The following is an 11,732-nucleotide window of genomic DNA, read 5'->3' as shown; positions in this document are numbered from 1 at the left end:
AGGCAAATGTACGTCTCTACATATAATTTTAAAAAAGGGATCTTGCAGCACATATTTTTCTACACTAACTTTTTAACATCAACTGCATACCACAATATCATGTAAACAGTGTGACAAGTGCACAGTACTCCATTGTATGGATATACCATTATATATTGCAAAATACTAAGGTTCAACTGTCTCTGGTTTCAAAGAAATAAACATTCATGGATAATCTTCTAACAACCTGGAAAAGATGCTGTTTAGGGAAAAGTCTTCAGGTGCAACAAGAGAACTAGTTACTTCTGCTAGTGTCCTTCCCACTGGCACTGAGAAAATGATCAGATCTTGTGTGACAGAATAATAATACAAACCAAGGCGTGAAGTATAAACTTTCCAGATTAGCCCAACCATTTAAAAAATACATGCACACCAAAAAAACAAACAAACAAACAAACAAAACAAACCAAAAAAACCCCACCCTGCCTTTCTTTCTGTGCAAAGAATTTCTAGAGTTCCCTTGTGGCTCAGTGGCTTAAGGATCTGGCACTGTCACTGTAGCAGCTCCAGTCACTGCTCTGATATGGGTTTGGTCCCTGGCCCAGGAACTTCTTCATGCTGGGTGAGGCCAAAAGAAAAGAAAAGAAAATTTCTAATCATGTTTACCCTTAGGGTCAGGGCCAGCCTGCACTTCCTGTTCAGAAGAATTTGGCAAGTTCTCTCCCCAGGCACCCACCATGAGAATTCAAGCTCAACCACTGACAAGGGTTCATTTAGTTATTACATGTTCCCGTTTCCCCCAAGTAATTCATTGCAAGGAAAATTTCTATAGATCCTCAGTCCAAACCATCATCAGCCATTATCCCTTTCTGAGGCTGGGGGTTGAAACCTGGAAAGGATGAGACCTTTTCCCAGAAGGACACGATGTGGAAAAGAAAGATCAAACATGGAAAGTGAGGATGAGTCAAGGTCACCCAACCTAAACTGCCAGGACTCTGCCAGGGTAGGGGAGGTCATGAAGGGCAGAATCCCCTGGTCCAGGAAAGCTAAGATTAGGACCAATCAAGAGAGTGATTAGTTAGTGTAAGAATTTTTTTTTTTAGCATTGTCTTAATAATATCCCAGATTTTTACAAGAGATATAGATCATTGTATGATTGTTCCTCCTTCAGACCCACGTCCTTTTCCTTTAACATTTTATTAGCTTCATCTAAAAGTCAAGCTTCCCTGCTTTGTATTAAACATGGCCGGGTCTTTTCGACAAATGGTAGCACAATGGTTATGCATTCAAAACATTCAAAAGAATGTAGTTGAGCCCTTTCTTTCCAACATACTCCAGATTAACTCAAAATGGCCCACAGACCTAGATGTAAATGCGAACACTATTATAAACCTCTCAGAAGAAAATAGGTAGTAAATCATCATGAACTTGAATTAGGGCAAAGCCTTCTTAGATATGACACCTTACGCAAAAAAGAAAACAGATAGATTAGATGCAATCAAAACGACAAAGGACACTCTCAAGTAAGTAGAAAAAACTCATAGAACAACGGGAGAAAATATTTGCATATTATATATCATACTGATAAGGGATCTGTATCTGGTATGTATACAGAACACTTATAACTCAATAATTCAAAGACCATTAGCCCAATTTAAAAATGGGCAAAGGATCTGACTAGATATTTCTCCAAAGAAAATATGCAAATGGCCAATAAACACAAGAAAAGACATTTGACCTCTTTAGACCTTAGGGAAGTACAAATAAAAATCACAATGAGGAGTTCCCATCATGGCTGAGTAGAAACAAATCTGACTAGCATCCATTAGGACACAGGTTTGATCCCTGGCCTCATTCAGTGGGTTAAAGATCCGGTGTTACCGTGGGCTGTGGTGTAGGTTGCAGATGAGGCTCAGATCTGGTGTTGCTATGGCTGTGGTGTAGGCCAGCAGCTACAGTTCCAATTTGACCCCTAGCCTGGGAACCTCCATATGCCACAGATGTGGCCCTAAAAATACAAACACACACACACACACACACACACACACACACAAAAGCCACCCACAATGAGATACCATATCATACCCACTAGGATGGCTAGAATCAAAAGACAGATAATGACAAATGTGGGCAAGGATGTGATGGGAATGTAAAATGATGCGGTCACTTTGGAAAACAGGCAGCTCCTCAAAAGCTTAAGCGTAGAATTACCATGTGACCCAGCAATTCCACCTGTAGGTGTATCCAAGAAGAATGAAAACATATGTCCACACAAAATCTTATACATGGAAGTTCATGGCAGCATTATTCATAATAGCCAAAAAGTAGAAACAGTGTACCCACTGATGAGTGGATAAACAGGATGTTGTACAAGCACAGAATGGAACACTATTCAGCCCTCAAAAAGGAATGCAGTTATAACACATGCTACAGCATGGCTGGTCCCCTGAGAACAGTACACTGAGTGAAGGAGGCCAGGCACAAAGGCCACAGATTGTATGATTCCATTTATGTGAAATGTCCAAAATAGGCAAATCCTTAGAGACAGAAAGTAGATGAGTGGTTGCCAGGGGTGGAGGACTTTGGAGAAAATGTGGAGGGACTACTGGTGGACATAGGTTGATGGAAATGCTTTGATTGAGGACAAGGTTGCACAACACTGTGTTTAGGCCAAAAGCCACTAAATGTATCCTTTAAATAGGTGAGTTACATGATATGCGAACTATATCGCAATACAGTTGCTGGTATAAAAAGGCAGGATCATTACCAGTGGCCTTGGTCTGTTATACACAAAAAGGGGATTTCATGGCCTGAAAAAACAATGCATCTTCCTAAGTATTACACTATATTACCAGTTTTTTTATTTTCTCAAGTGTGCCCAACTTCCCTGGTCTTCTGGTCATTTTAGAGAAGGGCTAAGGTCACAGTTGTGAAGAGTGGCATCTGAAAGAGAGAGATGGAAGGAATGACTTCTTGCACTGACTTTTGCCATGGTTAGCTGTGTGACCTTTGGCAAATTCCTTCACTTCTCTGGGCCTTAGGGAGCTCATCTGAAAAAAAGAGAGGCCTGAACTAAACAAATTCTCCCATACTAGAATTCTGTGATTCAGATTTAAAACGGCATATGTAAACATAAACATAATTATGAAAACAAAACATATTGTATTTGTTTATTTTTTAATATGTAAGAAAATATGAATCAGTGGCTGTCTTGTATGATGGATGATTAGTGTTTTACCATCATATGTTTCTCAATTCTTCCATAACATAAGCATATTTAATTTTATACTTGAAAAAATATTTCTTTAAAAGTGTTGTATCGCATACATTAAAATGTGATAACTTGATTGAAATACAAGTCTGTTAAATCTATGAATACAGACGCAAGACATTTGTAATTTTCCAGTGATGAGTGGAGCTATTACAACCCTTGGGTGTTTTTAAAGTTGGAATTCTTCTATACAGAATCAAGTTATCTTGGTTTAAATGTGTTCTTGGGTTTCAGGTTGACTATAATCCTTGGCACATACTTTGATTCTCATAATGTATGTGCATGTGGTAACTTAATTTACATAGCACTGAGAGAAAGAGGGGCCTCTAGTGTAACTTTCCCAATAAAAGGGAAGAGTCAGAAAAATACTTCTTCCTACAGTTTCATATACAAAACTTGATTATGTACAATAGGTCTGCACTAATGGCAAGTAGAAAGCTGTGGTAAAATAATTTATAATATATATTCAATAATGTTCCAATGATAGAAGTAATAAAACAGTGACGACCTCCTTTTAGTTTAGAATTCCAAACCAGAAAACCATAAAAGATACAAACCAAACCAGGATACAAAAGAGGCAGAGAGCACTTAAATTTCATGGAAAAGATTTCCTTTATCTGAAGTATTTTTAGTATGTACATTTGAAATAATATTGTATCTCTCTGGGCCTAAAACAAAAATTATGTATTTAACCTTATGTGCCCACCCCCGTGCCCCCTCAAAAAGATGTGTCCAAATAACCAATGTTTTCCTAATGAAAGACCAATTGACTTGTTTAAAAAAAAAAAAAAGTAATGTATTTTTAATAAGTGAATGAGAATACAGCTGAAGATCTAAAAATGGTTAAATATGGCAAGAGTCTTGGTGGATCAAACCATCTGCCCACATGTACCTCCATGTATTTATTCATTAGGATTGGAAAACCAACCTGGAGGTCATAGTGGACCTCAGAAGCATGTGAGCAATGGAGCCACAAGTGGCTTTTCCTCTGGGAGACAAATAGCCTCTTGCAACATGAAGAGGCCTGGATAAACACGGCTTCCTTGCCTATTACTGTGTGCAGTTCTAGGCAATCACTTGTCTAAAGATGTCCTGTGTGTGTTAATTATTTCTGCAACTCAGAACACATAGAGATGGGATTAGGAAATGAAGAAACGCACTGTGATGTCAGGAGTGCCATCGTTTTGCCAGGCTTCTTCGTTGTTGTCTTTGTTATTTAAATATCCTGTTGTGTAAGTATAAAGACAGGAAGTGAGTTATACAAACCCTTACAAACAACAGCAGTACTGAATTTCAGATTAGCAGATGTGCTTGCTGTTTGGAGAGTTGATATATATTTAGTTTCTGGAAAATGCTAAAAAGTACCACGTTTTCTCCTAGAAAAACATTTTCAATATTTCAAAAGAAGCTTTGACAGTACTGCATAAATATGCTCTGGTTAATAATTGCCGCTTGGGCCTCTAACAGCAGACTTTAATTATTTCGCTTCTGCTTTATTTGTGTTTCTTTCAAAACACTTAAAATCTTGTCTTGGACGGTGAGAGAGAGAGAGAGAGGTGGAATAAATGAGCAACGTGGAATACACTGGGCATTGTTTCTGCCTGGGCTCTACTGGGTTTTCATGCTGATTAGAATCTCTGGGCTGAAAAAGGGAGTGAAACCCTGTCACTTGGTCCTCCCACCACCGCCGGCTTTTCTGGCAGAGCAGCCACTGCTGTAAGAGCACTGCTTCTGGGGCTTAGTACCCTCAACTCCACTAGGGAGAGAATGGTTCAGAAGAGCTCCTTCCTCTTTTAGGGTCAGAATCCGAAGCGCCCCCAACGGAGCTTTTTTCTGTTTCTTTTTCCATTTACCCGTGCTTATTTGCCTCTTGAATTTCAGATTTTAGAAATCTGTACATTTTCCTAAAGGGGTGGGGGTATAAAATAATTCTGAGTCCAAGTTAGGAACACCTCCGGCACTGAGACCCTCAAGGCTCATCTCCATAAGATCAACTGGATGAAATGCAGTGAAATGGCGTTTGGGGGTGTGGGCTGGGGGGAGGGTTAGAGATGTTATTCATTTCGCGAGCACATGACATTTCCACGGGTGCTCTTAGAGTATAAGATGGGCGAGCAGCTCGTCTCATTGTCCCAGATGAAACCTCGCACCACACCGGAGAACAGGAAGTGGAGAAGAGTTTGAAAGAGAGCTTTGATGAGGAGTTTCCCTTGTTTCTGGGCTGGCTCTGCCCAGGAGAGTGAGCCCTCCTGCTCCCCGCCCCCTCCTTCCACAGGGGACGGAGGTAGATTCCATTTTCTGCGGCCGAAACGCCCCAGCCTGTTACACTCTGTGCTTTATCTCTGCAGCCAACTCAGCGCCACGAGTAACTGTGTGTCCCCTGCTGTAACACAATGAAGGTAACCGAGGCTTAACAAGGAACCCATTTTCTTTCCAGTTTCTCTAAGAAAGATCACAGAATTCTGATATAATTTAAAAGAACATAAAATCCTGTGGGGGGAGGGAGGGAGGAATGGATTACGTGTTGGTGTCCTGTGTCCAAATAGTCAGCCATAATTTGTTTGTCAATAAGCTTTATTTCAGACCTGCTGCCTTTGAAAAGTCATTTTAAGATCTTGAGAAAGAGATCCAAATGAACTGTTTCCAAACAAATTTAACAACAACCTCATTTCTGGTCAATGGCTCCATTGCCTTTTTCCTTTTTTCTTTCTTTGTTTTTTTCTCTCTCTCTCTCTCTCTTTTTTTTTTTTTTTTTTTACAATTTTTTAATGACAGTGTATGAAGATCATTATTTTGAAAGCTGTATGCACATCCATGAACAAATCATTTAAAACACCCATTTGTATGAAACATACACTTAATAAGCTTGAGGAGAGCACTGTCCCATATTTGGATTGTAAGTGGCCTACAGCCCCTTCAAAGCCCGGCTTTTAAAGCTTAAGGAATGGGCCATAATGCTAGAAGGTAGTCTTGTTAGAAGGTACAGTTTGGTTCAAAGACAGCTTTTTTATTTCTTTGATTTGCTGATTTCTTAGAATTAGATAAGCTTTTGCTAGTCCTATTGATTTTCTGTTGAATCTCTTGAAAACCTCATTTGGTGAGCTGTGTTTTAGGCATCTTAGCTGGATCTCTGTTGCTGGGTTTTCTCAAACATTAAAAAAACAAAAACAAATCATTGGTCCTTTGGCCACTTCAAGTCTTACCTGTATTTCATTTCAATAACATGAAACTGCAGGCAGACCCTGCAACAGTAGAATATGCCAAGGTGCGAATATACTCTAGGAATTATATTTGTAATTGGATTTTTTTTTTTCTTTTTAGGGCTGTACTTGTGGCATATGAAAGCTTCCAGGCTAGGGGTCGAATAAGAGTTACAGCTGCCAGCCTATACCACAGCCACAGCACCTCGGGATCCAAGTCCCATCTGTGACCTACAACACAGCTCATGGCAATGCTGGATCCTCAACTCACTGAGCCAGGACAGGGATGAAACCTGTATCCTCTTGGATACTAGTCAGACTGGTTTCTGCTATGCCACTGGGGGAACTCCTACAATGGGATTTTAGTAAACACCCTCTTCCAGTTATAATTCTACTTTGTAACTTTGTTTACAATTTGATCTGGGATCCCTACCCTTGGTCTTAATGTGATAACAAATTTATTCTTCAAGTGTTATTTAATTGTCCTTAGGGTTGAGAGAGAAACTATGTTTAGGACCCTCCATGGGCTTTGCCACTGAAGAGTCTAGTTTATCCCTTTAGACTCCTCCAGAAATAATAGTTCCTGACTTTTGCAGAGTTAAAATATAGGACTAATGACCAGCTTTTAATGTGCAAATTAAGTATTCAGTATAGAGTATTCAGCATTCCTTTTGCCCATCTTATTTAACTCAAATTCTCTGTTGAAATTCGAAGTGCGGGTTGAGTCTTCATCTCAGTCAATGGGGGTCACGTTAGGATGATGCTTCTAGATACAATTTTGGGGTAAAGTAGGAAATTACAAGGAACAATACATGGAAAAGTGGCATAGCTGTAGTTCTGCCAAAATGCCATCAAGACATCAGATAGGTTAATGATTACCTTTAAAAACTGCAAAGCTCAAATCTCGGCCTAAAAAAATACAAAAGCTGACACTTAGCCAAGCAATCTGGACTCCTCCTGGCCGTTGGGCCCCAAGTGTCTGAATCGGGAGCAGAGAGAAGGAAGTCAATGGCTTTCGTGTCCCAGGAAGAAAAGACCATCTTCCCTTTGTTCTGAGCAAAACTGGAAAAGATGGTTTTTCCTGAAGACCTCAGCACAGTTGCCTGCTTTCTTTAATGCTTACTAACATTCTTTGTCTGTAGATCTTAGCGATTATATATAATAGTTTTCACTCATGGCAACCTATTAAGAGACTACTTATATACACCAAATTATATAGTTAGAAACTGCCGTATACTTTGGAAACTGGGAAAAGCATTTGCAACTGTATGGCTAGAGAGCCGTGTGTCTCTTGTCTCTGCCACAAGGTGGGGAGACATTTCTGCCAGAGGACTCAGCATTGCAATGACAAGTTTCACAGCTGACGTTTCTCCTGCAAGATAAAGTCACTTTCTTGCTTGAAAAAGATTATTTGCTATGTTCGGACCACCTCCTTTCTGCCATTTGGGTAGGTTTTGAGCTTCTTTGGCTGATTTATTTGCTATAATGCAGACAATGGAGTCCTAAGGCTTAATTTTTAATTGTTTTATTATCTGAAACAGTATCATGGGTGTACTGGGCACATGCGTCCAGGATCAAGAGCACTGGAGGAGGCCTTCCTGAACCTCCGCAACCCTGGGACACACGCTGGGTCATGAACACAGCCCACACTGGCAACCAGCACAGTTTGGGGGTCAATCTCTACCTCACAGTGTACAGGAAAAGTACAATTAAACTGCCCGGAACTTTGGTCATAACAAACTGCTTCTAAATGGCTCCCAGGGGCTTTCTTGTGTTATTTCAGTAACAATACCAATTTAAATGGATAACCCTGATTTCTAAAAATCCAAAGCCATATATTATTAATAGTCTTTGAGAAACATAAGCCGTATATCAGTTAACCTCATGGAGTCTCTTTTGGGGGCCATGGAGGCTGAGTTTTCTTGGAAGCACTCACCTAGTGACACCAGATTATTGACCAGAACATGCCCGAGTGTACCTTTAGACGGCACCCTTGATTTTCACCAGTAAAACCCTGGGAAGTGTTTGAACAAAGGCAGCCCTATTTTTAGTGAACATTCATGCTGATTAATAGGGCAGGAGAGTTTGGGGGGGAGTGGGAGAAAGTAGAGGGTTTGGATGAATGCCGGGGTGCAGAAAAGGCAGTCTTTTCAGCATTTCGGGGCCCACAGCCTCACAGCGCTGCTTGCTTCTCAGCCAAGTGGAAACTGCACTCGGCACAGCGGCAGGTAAGCACTCCCGGTCAGTACTCGGGAGGGTTTTTTTCCGTTTGTTTTGAAAGCAAGCAAATTCCTAGAATATTACGTCCGTGAGCACTGGTATGATAGACCAAACACAGGAGGCCACGTCACAAATAAAATGCTTACCAGAAATCCTTGTGAATGTTATTGAGAGCACTTAAAAATTATATTATTGACAGTAAAGCAAATAATTATTTCATAAGGGCCATAATGACAGAAACTGGCAATGATTTGGGCATATCCATTTTCTGAATCTATATCCTTATTTTCTATAATACATATCTTACCCCCCAAAACAAACAAACAAAACCCACCAAGAGTAAATATGGGGCTCTCCTAGTTTCTAAGAAACAGGTGTTTAAATTGTGGAGATGAATATTCCTCAGATATCAGTGATTTCGACTACCCTTTCCACATCTCTTTTCTTCCCCAAATCCCCAACAGATGATCAGCTGCACTCATATTACCTTATGTCACCAAGACGGTGAAGACAAGTTTCTGAAATGATTTTTCATCCAAAGCCCTGAAATGATTTTGGGAAAGTCGATATTTTAAAAGGCCATTTTCCTGAGATAAGAACTGAGTTTGACGTCTGGGATGAGGATCTTGATCAAGAGAAACAACCTTCACACCAAAGGGGGATGCCTTGCCTGAAAGAGTGAGCTAACTATGTTAAATTTAGAAAAGAACAATGGAGTTGACTTTAGCATGTTTTCTACTGTGATCTCTGTTACCCAGAAACAAATACTAAATGACGTTAATGTCACTTTAATTCTTTAAAATGTTAAGTGGAAATGGGGAAAAAGAACAATCACTGGGCATGAGAAAAATTGCTGTCTTAAAAAATCCAACATCTAGAATTATATGAATAAGTACCCCCCAGATACTCAGCAGTTGTCAATAATATTTTTAACAGGGCTTGGATCACCAGAAGTCAGGCATGGGCACCTCAGCCCCCAGTGTTTTGTGGCCGTGAGGTGGCTGGAGACAGCTTAGTGTTTTCCCACCTTACATCAGATAGAAAAAAGTTGCTAAGAGCCCAGCAATGCTCACGCACATGATGTAAAAGTGAAAATGCACACAGAATTCAATTACATCTTGCAAGAAAAGTGACTGAGACATGTCACAAAAGTTGGGCAAGGAAGAATTACCCAACTAACGTCAGAGTTCCTATATCAGACTGTGATCACTTTAGATTTGCCAAAGAAACAAAATAAATGATGAATTAATCCTTGATATTACTCTAATTTTTTTGCATTTAGAAAATTGTTATAGATTGCCAATCTTAAAAAAAAAAAAAAAAATCGCTAACGCCTTTACCCAGAGTCCCATGGAGGCTCAGCAGGTTAAGGATCCGGCATTGTCACTGCTACGGTGCAGGTTTGATCCCTAGGCAGGGAACTTCTGTATGCCTCGGATGTGGCCAAAAAAAGAAAAAAAAAGAAAAACAAAACAAAACAAAACAGAAAATGCCCATGCTCACTCATCAGATATTTGTTTCCAATTTTGTTCCTGTCCCTTAGAGAGAGATCAGTGATCCTTCCCCCCAAACCAAATACATCATTACAAAGAAATGCAAATAAAAGAAACAAATAATATTGAGAAAAGCAAAACTTGGAAGACTTTATCTAATGCTTGGATAGTTGCATGGGCAATTTTCTTAGTTTAGAGACAATAGTAAAGAACCACCTATTAATTAATTTGTTCATTCTTGAAAGGAACGGCCCCAGAGAGTGGCTGCCTTGCCGGGCTGGTGAGGGCATGGTTATTAATCACCCCACACAGGCCAATATGGAGCGGGTTACCCCCAGGCTTCTCCGGGAGCCCCCACTGCTGTTTCTCTTTCTTTATGCACCAAGAAGACCTGGGTGTGGGCTTTAAGACAGCAACATTTTCACACAAGGAGCCTTAAACCTTCCACCTTACCACCGACCATTGCTGTCTTTTGCATCTGCGGTGCCTTTAAAAGAACAGCTGCGTCCTCTCCCCTCCAGTGTTTGCACTTTTACCTGTAATCTGATTGCGGGAGGAAAGGAAAACCCGAGCACCCCTCCCTGCACCCGTCCCTGATCGTTTGTTTGGTTAGTAATTCTACCTAGCCGGGACTTTTCCCTTCCCGGGCTTGCCGGGCTCTTCCACGGGGCTGCATCTCCATGGCAATGGAAAAACACGATGCTGGCTGGCGAGGGCCCGGAGCCGATGAAACCCTGCCCTGGCTCCGGCCTCGCGGGAGGGGCTGCGCTAATTTATAGGTGGCCTTTAGGGATGTTGGGATTCAGAGATCAAAGAAGGTCAAAAGGGGGCTGTTGGAATGGGAGATATTTATTGTGTTTAATATAAATACAAATGTGTGCAAGGAGAGAAACTGAAACCTTAAAAGTCATGTCGATCATGGTGAGTCAATATAAATACAACTGAAGATGGGCAGCCTGCGGAAATTAACTGGCACTTTAAAAAGACGGCTTATTTTAAATTGGGGTAAATTAAGGCAGTGCCCATCTCAATGGAAACTGAAAGTAGGAGTCAGCAGAAAGCTTTGGTTAAGATTTCTAACTGCGCTGGTGATCTGCTTGGTACTATCTTCTGGTTTTAAATGCTAGGTTGACCCAGAGCACTTTAGAAATTTCTGGTTGCACTTCTTAGCAACATGTTTTGTTGTTCAGAACATTTGTTTCACACTGTCAACTATACAGTTAACTCTGTGCCCGTTAAACAACATGAATGTGACAAACGGTGGCATGGGGGTGTGAGTGCAGCAGGGGGAAAGGGGCTTTGTGCTTGGGGGGTCTCCATTAGTGAAACAATAAATAAGCCTCTAGTAAAACTGATATGATGGGAAGTGACTTCCATTCAGTTAACTCAATTATTAGTGCTAATTGGGGCTAGGTGAAGCACAGATAATTGAAATTCACAGAAAATCCAAAAACCTCTATTTAACCAATAACTTCAAACTTCTTCCTCATCAAACCAATTACCAGAGGACCTAACAAATAGAAAAAAAAAAAAAAAAAGAAAAAAAAAAAGGATTAAATTGACTTTCAC

General features: G+C 40.5%; 1 long non-coding RNA gene across 1 annotated transcript; it reads left to right on the top strand.

The window, feature by feature from the left end:
- On the top strand, positions 4,855–9,451 carry LOC102157619. The gene is made up of 2 exons (XR_002345834.1): positions 4,855–5,649; positions 9,135–9,451. It is a non-coding gene; the product is annotated as an uncharacterized LOC102157619 (long non-coding RNA).

Source organism: Sus scrofa, chromosome 1 (genome assembly GCF_000003025.6).
Source record: "Sus scrofa isolate TJ Tabasco breed Duroc chromosome 1, Sscrofa11.1, whole genome shotgun sequence".
Lineage (NCBI taxonomy): Eukaryota > Metazoa > Chordata > Mammalia > Artiodactyla > Suidae > Sus > Sus scrofa.
The sequence above is the reverse complement of the archived record's forward strand: the minus strand, read 5'-3'. Positions and strand labels throughout refer to the sequence as shown.